Consider the following 12,420-nt stretch of genomic DNA (forward strand, 5'->3'; position numbering starts at 1 on the left):
AGACCTTGCTTGTGTCTGTACGAGCGGCTGCATAATTGATTCAGTGCATAATTAATTCTCTGAAAATACCACGCTTACTTGGTCGGGCAATTACCACTGTATGTGTGTATAATGTGTGTATGTGTGTGTTAGTGTTTTTTTTTTTGTCTGTTGCTCTCTCAATTTTTGTTTCACAGTGTTCGACAAGATAAAGCCCGGATTTAATTAGTAAAGGCTTTATGTGCAGTGAAACTTCATTCTGGTTAGTTTGGACGCCAATTCAATGTTTTTCAATGTTTTAACTGCGCCTTTAGGTGCTCATTCAATTTCTCCTGCTCTGTACTTATCGCATTAGAATGGCCCTGCTTGAAACCATGCTACTTGTTATTTGCTCATCCTCACACTGCTCTACTGACATTATCTGTTCCAACAGTTCAGACTCCAGCCGTAAGTGCTCGTGGTTAAGTTAATGTACTCTCTTTGGGTTTCCAGTGTCTCATGTTATATTGATGGAATATACAAAAAGTGTGTTTTCATCCACCTGTTATACGTGGAAAACAGACTGGTGACGCCAGAATTGAGGTGGAAATCTTGGCGGTTAATGTTTAAGTAGCAGCAGTGGATAGAAACACAAATCAATTTGCATCTACTTTTACTTTTTGTCGCGGAATTCAGTCAAAATTTGCTCTACATTCACATGGAAAAAAATAGAATACACATGAAGATGAATCAGAGGGGTGGAAAGTAACTAAGTACAATTTTGGCTACTTGTACTTTAATTGATCATTTACAGTTTGTATGTTACTTTAAAGTTCTACTCCACTGTTCAGAGGGAAATACTGTACTTTTTGCTTTATTTATTTTCTTGACTTAATCATTTGACAGTTGTAGCTATTAGTTACCTGTTTTAAGATGTTAAAAAAGCATGTCATCGGCTACATATGACATGAGGGCCCCCCTCCTCTTAGCTTGTGACAACTGGAGACAAAAGATGTCTATGAGGTTTACTAAGAGAGATTTAAAATAAAAAAATGTGTGCAGCAGGCTTTGTTTGTTTTTTCTACCCTTTTAGTCATCTCAGGACCCCCCAAATTTAACTTGTGACCCTTTGAAGGGGCCCCACCCCTGAGTTGGGGACCACTGGACTGAACTAAAGTAATCTCAGTGAGGGGCCATTCCATAATGATCACTTTTACTTTTCATACTCTCAGCACATTTGGCTAATAAAATGATCTGAATGCTTTTTACACCACTGGAGATTGAGGGAAAGCCAAAAAAATCTACAAGCAATATGTCCCATCCACCGTTTCGTCCTAAAAGAATGCTCCTCAGTTGTCACAGTTATGAGAAATTTGTTCCCTCCAATACAAGCTAGAAAGAATGTTCTATACAAGGTCACACCTATCGACCTGCCTCTGATGGATTTGATATTTAGCCCACATCCCCCCATACAGCCTTATTCACATCGCAGCCATTTGAAGTCCTGTCACACTCAGGGCAGGAAAATATTCTACCTGAAAGACTGGCATTTTCATTCAGAAATTAACTATGTGCCGGCAAAGCGCTGGCGTCAATCCGAACCTCTTACATTGTGTCCAGATCCTTTTTATTTTTCACTACAGTTGAAAATTATTAGAATTTGTGTTTCCCATTTCCATTTTTTTCCCTCATCATTGTAATTGCAGAATCTGCAGAACAGGTCAAATTCTGAAATAATAACACAGTTGAAGTTTGCAGCTTCAAAAGTAGCTCACGTACATCTCACTCACACTAAGAACCCATGTTAAATCCATAGATCTACACGAAGCCATCAGCGCTGGTGTCAGACATAGTTAGAGGCACCTGTTGCGTACTTCAATTTGACATCAGTGGTCTAATCCTGTGAGTCCAACAAGCCCCCAAGGCAGCACAGTCTGATCGGTATCAAATGCTGCCTGATTGCACATTATTCCCTCATGTATATGCGACCTGATAAGCGTGGTCTTCAGTCTGCTGGAAGTTCAGGCGCCTGCTGTTTCCCACTGTGAGTTACTGTGCTGTATAAATTGGTAATACTGTCGCAGAAAGAAGTCCTCCGAGACTAACAGGTTGCTTTTCTAATTTGCAATGCCCACAGTGCATGATTAAATGATATGATGTAATCTAATGTCTGTCATCCTCATTCAGCCTCACATAACAAATAATCTATCCGGAACATAAAGCACAGTACTCATTTTAATGACAGGAGAAAAAACTCATTCATCTTCAGGAATATGGAGACATTTTTGTCTTCAAGTGCTTGGAATGGAGTCAAAGTTCAGAAGTGAAGACATCAAGCTTCTTCACACACTGTAAATTTCACTGAACAGTCTCATCGCCTCGAGACATGTTGATTAAAGACAGCTGTAAAGAAAGGCACAACCCTTTACCTCTGACTGTTGTGGATTATTGACAATAAAATCCAGTAAATGAAGACTGCAGTAGCAGAGAATCCTGCAGCTCCGCATTCAAATTTAGAAAAACAGGGAGGCAATTTCCCATTGAGGCAGGAAATGAAAACAGTCAGGGATGGCGGTGAACTGAAAGCTCCTGCTGCAGACAGATAAATGCACTGTTATTGAGCATTTGACCACGAGTCAGCTGAGGTGACATTTTAATGACACATTTCTTGGGAAATTTCACATCTGTGCAGCTTGGTCAAAGGAGGAGTCACAGCACTTCTGTCCTCAGGGCTTTGAGAGACCCTCACATTCTCACACACACCTACACACACACACAGAATGAGTGTGTGTGCTCAAAGCCTTGAGATAATGAAGACATGACAGGTATCACATGCTCTGTCCTCCAGGAGCAAGTGTGCAGTTTGCGCTTCAGTTTGGCCTGGCATGCACCGGGGAGACGTCTGAGGGGACACACAGGGAAAATGATGAGTCGGTGTCCTGAATTAAGCTGCAGTCAAGGGCAGGACATCGGACCCTGACCACACTAACACAAGAATCTCTGAGAATTTCATTCAATTTTACCACTGCAGAATAACGGAAGTGCCCCACCATCATTAGCTACTGCTCCTACACCTGTCAGGCTTTTCATTCTCACACAGTCACATTCAACATCAGCACTCCAATTCTTGAATTTCTTTCAAGCCAGTGGGTGATTGATTTCAGGCACGACGTGAGCAGAAGCAGGTTTCTCATTTCTTGCCAGCAACCTTTTGATTTTGTCATCTGAAATGACAGCAAAATGATGTAGCTAGCTAATGCAGCTTAACTAATTAAGATAATGTTAGGCTCATGAGCTGGTGGTTGAAAGCACCACCGAGATCAACCCAGAGGTCTTGAATATGCATTTGATGGCCACATGTGTAGCTCCTATTTTAGACATTGCAATAAAAAGACTGAAGCTTAAGCTAACAGTTGTAGCAAAAGACATGGAAATAAAGGAAACACACTGCTCTTCTATGGCAGAGCTAGTTCTACCTAGCAGGGATGTCAACGGTTAACCACCAAGAACATATTATGCATGTCAGTCTATAGATTTATTTGCACACACACTTGGGTAAAAAAAATGAAACATGCTAGACCAAGCTTGGTGTGGGAGCATTTTCTTCCAGAAAGGCAACAAAGTCGAATGTAATCTATGTGATTCTACTCTCTGGTTTAGTAGTATTACTAGCACTATGCTGTAACACATCAAGGACAAGCACCTGCTGCCGTCTTCAAGAATGGCTCGCAGCCAAAGATCACATTGCTGCTGGGAGAAAGTGAGATGCACGCTGCTCCGAGGCCATCACACATTTGGTGTGCCAGTTGTCAGCGTTCTAAAGTTTCTGCGTCTTACCAGTGTCTAATTTCCTCCTTGAAAATAATATGCAAACACGGAGTTCTTGAAAACTGGCAAACAGGCCAATTCTCTAATTATTGGATGCCGAAGCAGAATAACACACAATTAGAAGGTTCAGGTGTTGCCGCTGTGCAAATCAAAGACTCACAAATACTGAATTATGCAAGTGTGGACTCAAGAAACTTAAAATCCATAAAATCCAACAGAGTCAGAACAAACCTTCAGCATTAGCAGAAGAGTACAACATTCAGCAGAGAGAGTTTTGATTAACATGAAGCTGTTAATAATAATTTGATGTTCATCTTGTTGACCTTATTTTCAGGAGTTCCAACCCTAACCTCCACTGGAAGATGAAGCAGATTTTAATTCATTCGTAAGTATCATTATCAGCCCTAAAAAAAAAAAAAAAAAAAGAAAAAAAAAAGCAGGTGAAGGCTTAATGGAAAACATAACCATGAACAGCCTTAGGCTTGAGAATTGCATGTGATAATCAATATCTTCCTTGAGTAATTTTGAGATGAAATATAGCCTTTCTGTCTACTTTTTCTGTCAATAATGTCCTTGTAGTCCCACAAGGACACAACAATCCCCACAGAAAAGGCCTCAGCTTGTGTTATTTAGCTTTTGATGAAAAGTGCAGGTGGAGAAGCAGGACTGCTGGTAATAGCAAAAAACATGTAAATGAGAGTTTTGGTGTGTGAGAAGCACTTCTGCTCCTTGTTGGCTTTACAGGATCCAGATGTTTCTGAGAACGCTTTGGGTTTGCATTGCAGGTGAGAACTGGATGCCCAGCACACATTCGTGTTCGACTGATACATTGGGCCATTAACTGCTCCCTGAGTCACTTATTCAGAATCACCAGTGAGTGTCATTGAAGGCATTCAATGCAAAAATGTTTGTAATTTCAAAAATATGAACTTTTGCTGAACCTTGTAATGCTAAAGCATTACGGATTCAGCTGTGGCTCAGCATGGGCAAGCTGACATTTCCTCAAGTATTCTCAGTCATGCAAGGAGGCAGTACGATTGCTTGTGCGCACACCTCTGCAGAAAAGAGTATATCATGTCAAACAGAGGAAAAAACAGCAGTATGGAGAGATATGTGACCTGGGGAGAAGATATACCAGAGAGAAGACTGAAGGAGGACAAGCCTCTTACATTTGCTGCAAGTGTTCCGTCTGTTATGAATCATGCAGCACCATTGTTGAGCCAGTCGGCGGTAAAATCAGCTGAATAATTCCCCCTTGTCATCATCAGTGTGTTCCTAGAGCATGGTATTACTGTGGGCTTGGCTGGCATGGACAGCAGAGTCTCAGGCCAATATTTTGTACATTGTTGTACAGGTTCACGTTAAAACCCGTGGCTCTTCACAGAGCAGTGCTTCACTCCCTGACAGGAGTAACAAGTGTCTCATGGGTGCTGATTCGATACGTTGGAGGCTGTAGTTGGTGGTGAGGTTGAATTGTATGGGCATCATGCAATCAACACCCCTTTGATCCAGTGCCAGCTGTGTGGACGAAGCCATTCTGGAAGTGGCCCTCATGCCCGGGTCTCCTGTCTATGTCAGACCCCCCTGATCAGCATGCTTTCCTGGCTGTTTTGAGCTTCCTGTTGATGCAAATTTCAGTGTTTGGAAATTCTGAATGAGATTTCACCCACAGACCACTGTTACCAGGCTTTGTTCAATGAACTTGATTGAAGAAATATAATATAATTCTAATAGAATGCTAACACTTTAATTTAAGTCACTTTACTTTGCATTTATAAGCAGCATACAAAAAGTGTATAAATGGTTAATAACACACCATAATGTAGTTATAAGCAGATATAGGGATTTTTAAAGTTTATTAATGTACAGTATAAGTGTATTATAATCATAACTCCTCCAGATGACATATGAATATGCATGCATTTTGCTATATTATCATCCATTATCAGTTCATGCACCTCAGATCAGCTCACAGGTGCCCTCGGGAGCAGTTCACTGTTAACAAATATACTAATCAACATGTATATATGCTTACGACTACATCATAGTGTGTTATAAACCATTTATTACTAGCTTATGTATTGCTTAGCCATGCTAAATGATAAATGGGTGACTTAAAGTAAAGTGTAGTTGACATAATCATCATTTTCAGGTCTGTCTTCACACAGGACCGGGATTTTTCCACAGCAAAACTAAAGTGATTCATTAACTGATGTGTAATGATTAAAGCATTAACTCTAATTAAACTGTACGATTGCGTACTTAGTGCAATGTATATCTTTTCACATGCACAGTCTCTGATCCGACAGCAATTTATGTTCACTGTATCGTGGCACTGTCTTTATTTCCAGCAAATCCAGAGGGGGAATCCTGCATTTCCTCTCAGACAGAAATTCATTACAGTATCTTAAAGCAGAAAGGAGAGAGTCTTGTTTTGTTTTCAGTTAATTGCTCTAACCCTTTGGCTAAATTAGCATAATCTTGTAAGTGGCATGCAAAGGCAGGGTGTATTAAACTCCCTTGTCAGATCACAACTTGGCCGGTACTTTCTCAGATATCAAATGTGACTAATAAGCAAAGGCACATTTTATTGTGGAGCATAATAAAGAGATCTATATTTGGTTCAAACAAAGGAGGAGTCATACTCCAGAGGCCCCTCAACTTTCAGCATTCAAGAGGCAATTATATAAGAGCTAATTGGTGGACTGTATTGTAATTAGCTGTGCACACTGGGATCAATGTGTTGTTTTGAAAGATCTTGAGCTTCATTCGAAGAAGCAACACCGTGTCAAGGAGACTATTTCATATCCTTAAGTCAGAAACAATAATATTCTTCTCTGAAGTCAGTTAAATTAGCAAATGAGCTGATGAGAGCCGAGATCCAGCAAAGCTACTAGACTATACCATGAAAAACAAATATAATAATAAAATAAAATGTGGTCATCTTTGTTTGCAGTTGACAGTCAAAGGACAGTGGGGAGAAAGGTGGTTGTTCTCCATCATGTTTCCAAAAACTCTCAAATTTCTCATGGTGAATTGTCTGTTTGGACCTTGGAAGTCAAAGATGGATTTAATTTGAGCTATAAGAATGCAAAAACGAAACTTGATGTACCATTAAAAAAAAAACACATGAAAACAACTCATTTTGTCACCACATGGAAAGTGCAGATGGGAATAATAAAATGAATGACTCACTGTCATCAGCATGCACAAGACCCCGAAACTGATGCAGCTAACAGGAATTCAGCCATTATCAATTAACACCTGTGCCTTTTCACTTGCTAACATGCCACACAGGCTGCAGGAAAGAGACATACTCTGTTTATCCTTACAGGCCTTGCACGCCCATGGTAAACCCACACAGGTGATTATCTCAGCAGATTAGACCTCTTTTCAGGGCTGTGTGGGCAGATGCACACTGTGCTTGACTCCCATCTCCCTGATTTTCCAGCTAGCTTTATTTCACTTGTTAGGGAGGAGCAAATTAGCCCACACCTTCGTCACTGCGTCTGTTTGGCCATCAAAGGGTGGCACTGCTGAAGTGAAGTGCAAGCAGCATATAGGGCAGCAGGATGGTGTTTCACTCACTGTTTTTTATATATCTATATATACATGTGTATATTATTCTGCACTTTGGAGCTTTTTGTAAGATGCTAAACTTGCTTCAGTACGTGTAAGAAGACAAGAAAGTTGAATCTAATCTAGTCTTCCATCAGCACATGGCAGAGGTGCATTCTTTTCACAGCTTTTGCGTGTTGACAGAGACAGGACGGTACCTTTTCCATGTAGGTGCAGCCCTAACAAGCCACGTGAATATGTGGATATTAATCAGAGTTGTTAATGATCCAGGCACGTTCAATGATGCGGCATTCACCGCTGGAAACCACGCCCAGCTCGCCTGTTGCAGCACAGCTGTTCTTATTAGTACATGGGGTGCGGCAGCATCACATAACCAACCTCTCTGCCAACCTTCAACCTGAGCGGGTCTAATTATAACAGAAGATTACTGCTTGCACAAAAGAATAAAAATAATGCTGAAAAACGCGCTTTAAAAACTCTATAGCACCGCACATCAAAGATTCCACAGGGTACCACTGAATATCGCCAATTAAAATACGTGTTATTTTGAAAATTACACATAGCGGAACTAGTTCGTAAATGACAGCCTTAGCAGAGGTCCCCTCAGAAAAAGCAAGTACTGTTCAGACCTTGCAGCTTTGCAGAATGACAAAAGACCCCTCACATTGAATGTGCTGTTTCTTCCCATCTGCTTTTTTTTTTTTTTTTTTTTAACCACCAAACACCACTTGATGTTGCTGAGCAACTAATGCCAGAAAAGAGCAAGGGACAGAATGAAAAAGGAATAACACAGCGCGGGGAATGACGGAGGAAGGATGGTGCAGCAAAAGCACAGATGAGTCGAGCAAAAGGCCAGGAAGGCAATTCTGGAACAAAATGCAAAGGAGACAGAGAAAAGAGGACCCTGAGAGCCGAGTAAGCAGTAATGGAACAATTCTAATAAAAAGTGGATATTGGTCTGTCAGTGTTGTCAAGCTCAGGCATGAAAAACAGCGAATGCATGCATATCTTTATCTAGGAGCTATGACTGGCAAACTGATGTCAGTCTGCCTTTTGTGATAGCAGAAGAAGAAGAGAGGAGCTCGAGAAACTGGGGTATGTGTAATTAAAACAACCAATGTAAAGATCAATCCTTTATTTATTAAAACAAGTGCATCCGCTATAACAGGACACACACTGAAAATACTGGTATAACCCACCTATTTAAACCAGTTTGTCATTCATGATATGTACTGAGTCCTTGCTGGTATGATGTGTATGGAATGACTGCTGATGTAAAATGGGCATCTGTGCACCAGTTTTATTGCTTTAGTCTGTATTATCTGTGGGTGCGGGACAGGTGTCAGACGCAGGACAGGTAGACTTTCATTTTTGCTTCCATCTTTGGAGGAAAATTGCCTCTCGCCCTTTGTGCTCTTAATACAGAAGTGCTAATTTCAAACCATTTAACCAGCTTGTTCCCTGTTGGGATGCTTCAGGTCACAGCTGAGGGACCACTCCAGTGCAAACCTCAAATAAAACCACCCCAAAGTCCAAGTTTCCAGCATTAAGCCTGGCTGATCTGCTGTGTGAGGCAGATGACTGATACGGAGCTGAATAATGTTCGGCTGTCTGCGGGTGCTGAGCAGGTGATTGTAAAAGTGGATGGCTTTGCTGTTTCTCCAGGCGCTTAGTGATCAAATTTTCTGTGGAATTTGTCCCACGTTTCCTGTCGGTGGCGGTGAGGTTTATCTACATGGTGATTTGATTGTGATTGGGCTTTGATGGAATAGTTCTTGTTCCTCGTCTGGCTTTGCTGAGGATTTGTCACGTCCAGTCATATTTTGTTTGTTTCTCTTGCTCGCGGGTGGTGGCTCTCTGTCAGGTCTGGCCTGTATTTGTCACAGTCAGGTGTTTTGTAGTTGTTTGTCTTCCTTGAGATTTACCACTTTTGAAAGCAGAGGAACAAGCAAACATGATATTTAAACTGTGAATGTTACATCTGACTCATATTTAACACGTAAAGAAAATAAAAGTAAATAACACATATTCCACAGGTGTCACATTTCACCTCATGTGTCACGTCTGTGATTTATTGAAATTTCAGGTAGCAAAACAGAAATTACTACTTATTATTGTGTTTTAAGGGGATTTTGTATTTGTTAACATAGCTAACCAAACTATAGGATTTCAATGACAGGGCTCTCAGTGAGGAGGTCAACAGAGGGTCTGATGCTTCTGTAGTCTGCCAAAAAATAAAAATGGGATCTTCTTTTGAGAAGTATTACCTCAAAAACCTCTGATCATATTGAATAAGTAGCTTTTCAGTTATCATGGCATGCTTCAGAGTGTCTGCTGTGTGAAGGCGAGGTCAGCAGGGCCGCAGCTTCGTGTGTTCTCACCACTTACCGCTTCAGGAGATGATAAATACAAGTCCTTCATGCTTTGGTGATGCTGCAAGGAGTTCTGTAACTTGGACCGAGGCCAGTGGAAGACAACGCTGTGACCGCTGACTGACCACCTCACGACACATTCCCACTCCCCAGACGACTCATTAGGTGACCTCTGGTTAAATGAATGCCACACACACACACACGCACACATGCTGATCCCTCAGTGACACAGTAACCTTTAACCACCAGCTCGCTTCTGATAATCCGGCAAATACACAGACACACATGCAAACATTTCAACATGTGTGTGCAGGATGTGGTGTTGGATATGCACATCTGCTTAAATAACTGGTATTACTCACCTCAGTTCTTTCATATTGTACAGCCAGTCTTTGCTCAGTCTAGAAGAGTCTGACAGCTCTCAAGGACACCGGAAAATAGGTGGATGAAAAGGAAAGAGCGAGTCGGAGTCTGAGCTGTTTTCAAGGTGTAAAAGGAGCGGAGACAAGATGGGTGCTTTTAATTTGCAAAACAAACATCACTCTCCATTAAATGGCCTCTAATAGAGTGGTGAATAATGCAGAAGCATTATGTATAGATATATGTGAACAGCATTACACAGGACTAACAGCAGAACCTGCAGTTCACAAATACAATCTTCTGAAAGAATATAGAAATAAGCCCATTGGTCTCCTCCAGTACAAGCCCTGTTTAATTTTAATTACTCCAACTTGAACATCAGAACGAGCTCTATTAAAACCTGCTCCATTAACAATCCATTATAGCGGTGTGAATAAGCTTTGTATCAGTCCTGGATTGTTGTTTTTTTCTTAATCTTCTTTATACATTTGGATTTAATTGCTTTTATCGTTTCACCCAAAAAAACTAGAGTTCAGGCCTGTCTAATTAACATGCAAACATGGGTGTAAGCCTATTTCCTTTCCAGTGTCAAAGTTTCCCCTTCAAACAAATGCGGCCAAGGATGGCTCCGTCGAGCTCATTGGTAAGCAGTGCTTAAAGCGCAGTATTGAAAAGCAGTTTCTTTCCCTGTTGCATTAAAATATGACAGGTTTTTTTCCGCCATGGAGGGAACACTGTGTTGCAGTCTGAACACAGCATGCCTCCCAAAACAGCACACTGCTCAAACTGTATGGAATCGGAGCCAAGCCATCAGCCCCGAAACTGAGGGTCATGCCGAAATGGGGATGAATGAGGACAGGCAACAATGCGGAAAAGAATCCTGCTCTTGAAGGTATTTAGAAACAACGTTTTCCCCCACCTACTGCACGTAAACGTATGTGGATCCTACATGAAGGGCACTAAAGTTACAGAGTACAGTGAAGACAGCTTGTTTGCGACCTCAGTCTGCTGCTCCCACATCAACTTTGGCTGTTTATGAGCGCAACCAGACCCAAGCTGAGCGTCCCCGGTGAAGCCACAGTATTTCTAAGAACAATTAACCCGCCAGCACAGCTTCAGTTGACAGCTCACGTACATGCCAGCAGGATTTATTTTCCACTCACACTCTCTGTTCCTCACTCTTCTCCTCAAATGATTTCATCATGTGGGGCACGCAAACTGCGAACATCTATAAAAATGCATTGAAAGACAGAAGACAGCAAACATTTTGGCATTTTTTAGAAGACTGAGCAGCTCTGAGAGGCTGTACTTATAGGCACAGTGGTGCTTTGAGCGAAATGCTTATGTTGGCATGCTAACATGCTGATGTTTATCAGGTTATATTTACCATGTTCACCATCACAGAGTTTGGTGTGCTACCATGCTCACAGTTGTTAATTAGCAGTAATCACACAGTACAGCTGAGGCGGATGGGAATGTCACAGTTCTGCAGGTACTTTCTCATAAATCAAAGCATTGGGCAAATTAAAATTTCGACCTGGTGGTGGTGCTACATGAAAAGTTAAAGGATCAAGAAAAGTATGATTCGTCTTGAGGCAGACATAGATGAAAAATGTGGGGTCCATCCTCTGAGGACCATGTTCTGCGTATCTGTAACAAAATTCATATTTTACTAAAAGCCAAAAAAAGTCAACCTGCTGGTGGCGCTAGAGGAAAAGTCAGAGGATCACCAAAGTCAGTAGCGTTCATCCTTTAGGGACCATGAATGTACATGGAAAAATTCATGGCAATCCATCCAAAAGCTGCTGAGATATTTCATTCTTAGTCTCTGAAAAGATGGTGTTATTATTCCATTTACAGCACTGTTTTCATCATTGTGTGCATTCTTTGCAATCTGCTGCATACAGACACACAGCGGCACGTCGTCTGGAGTGCATGCAGGTGTCGAGCTGCTAAAAGTTCTGATGTTGATACAATAGCTGCCTTCTCTCCCTCCACGCCAACGTCTCTTACTTCTCTGTATGTAATTCTAGAGAGTCCTGAAACCTCAAGCAGAGGGAACATTCACATGAGCATCAACAAGCCAGAAAAAACACATGTAAAGCATTGACCACCTTTACTGAGAGTGCTTTGCACTTTGAAAGACTTGCCACTGAATACAAGGAGCTGCTGCACAGGCCGCAGACAGACAAATACTTTGGTTTTGCAAGCCCACAAGGGAAGAGAAAGAAATGAGACGGTTAAAGCGTGAAGAGAGCGGAGGATGTGGACGTAGAGTGCCTTCGTCTTCATGGCTCCCCAGAGCAAAGTGTCACACAGCTGA

The sequence above is a fragment of the Chelmon rostratus genome, chromosome 20 (genome assembly GCF_017976325.1).
Source record: "Chelmon rostratus isolate fCheRos1 chromosome 20, fCheRos1.pri, whole genome shotgun sequence".
NCBI classification, from domain to species: domain Eukaryota; kingdom Metazoa; phylum Chordata; class Actinopteri; order Chaetodontiformes; family Chaetodontidae; genus Chelmon; species Chelmon rostratus.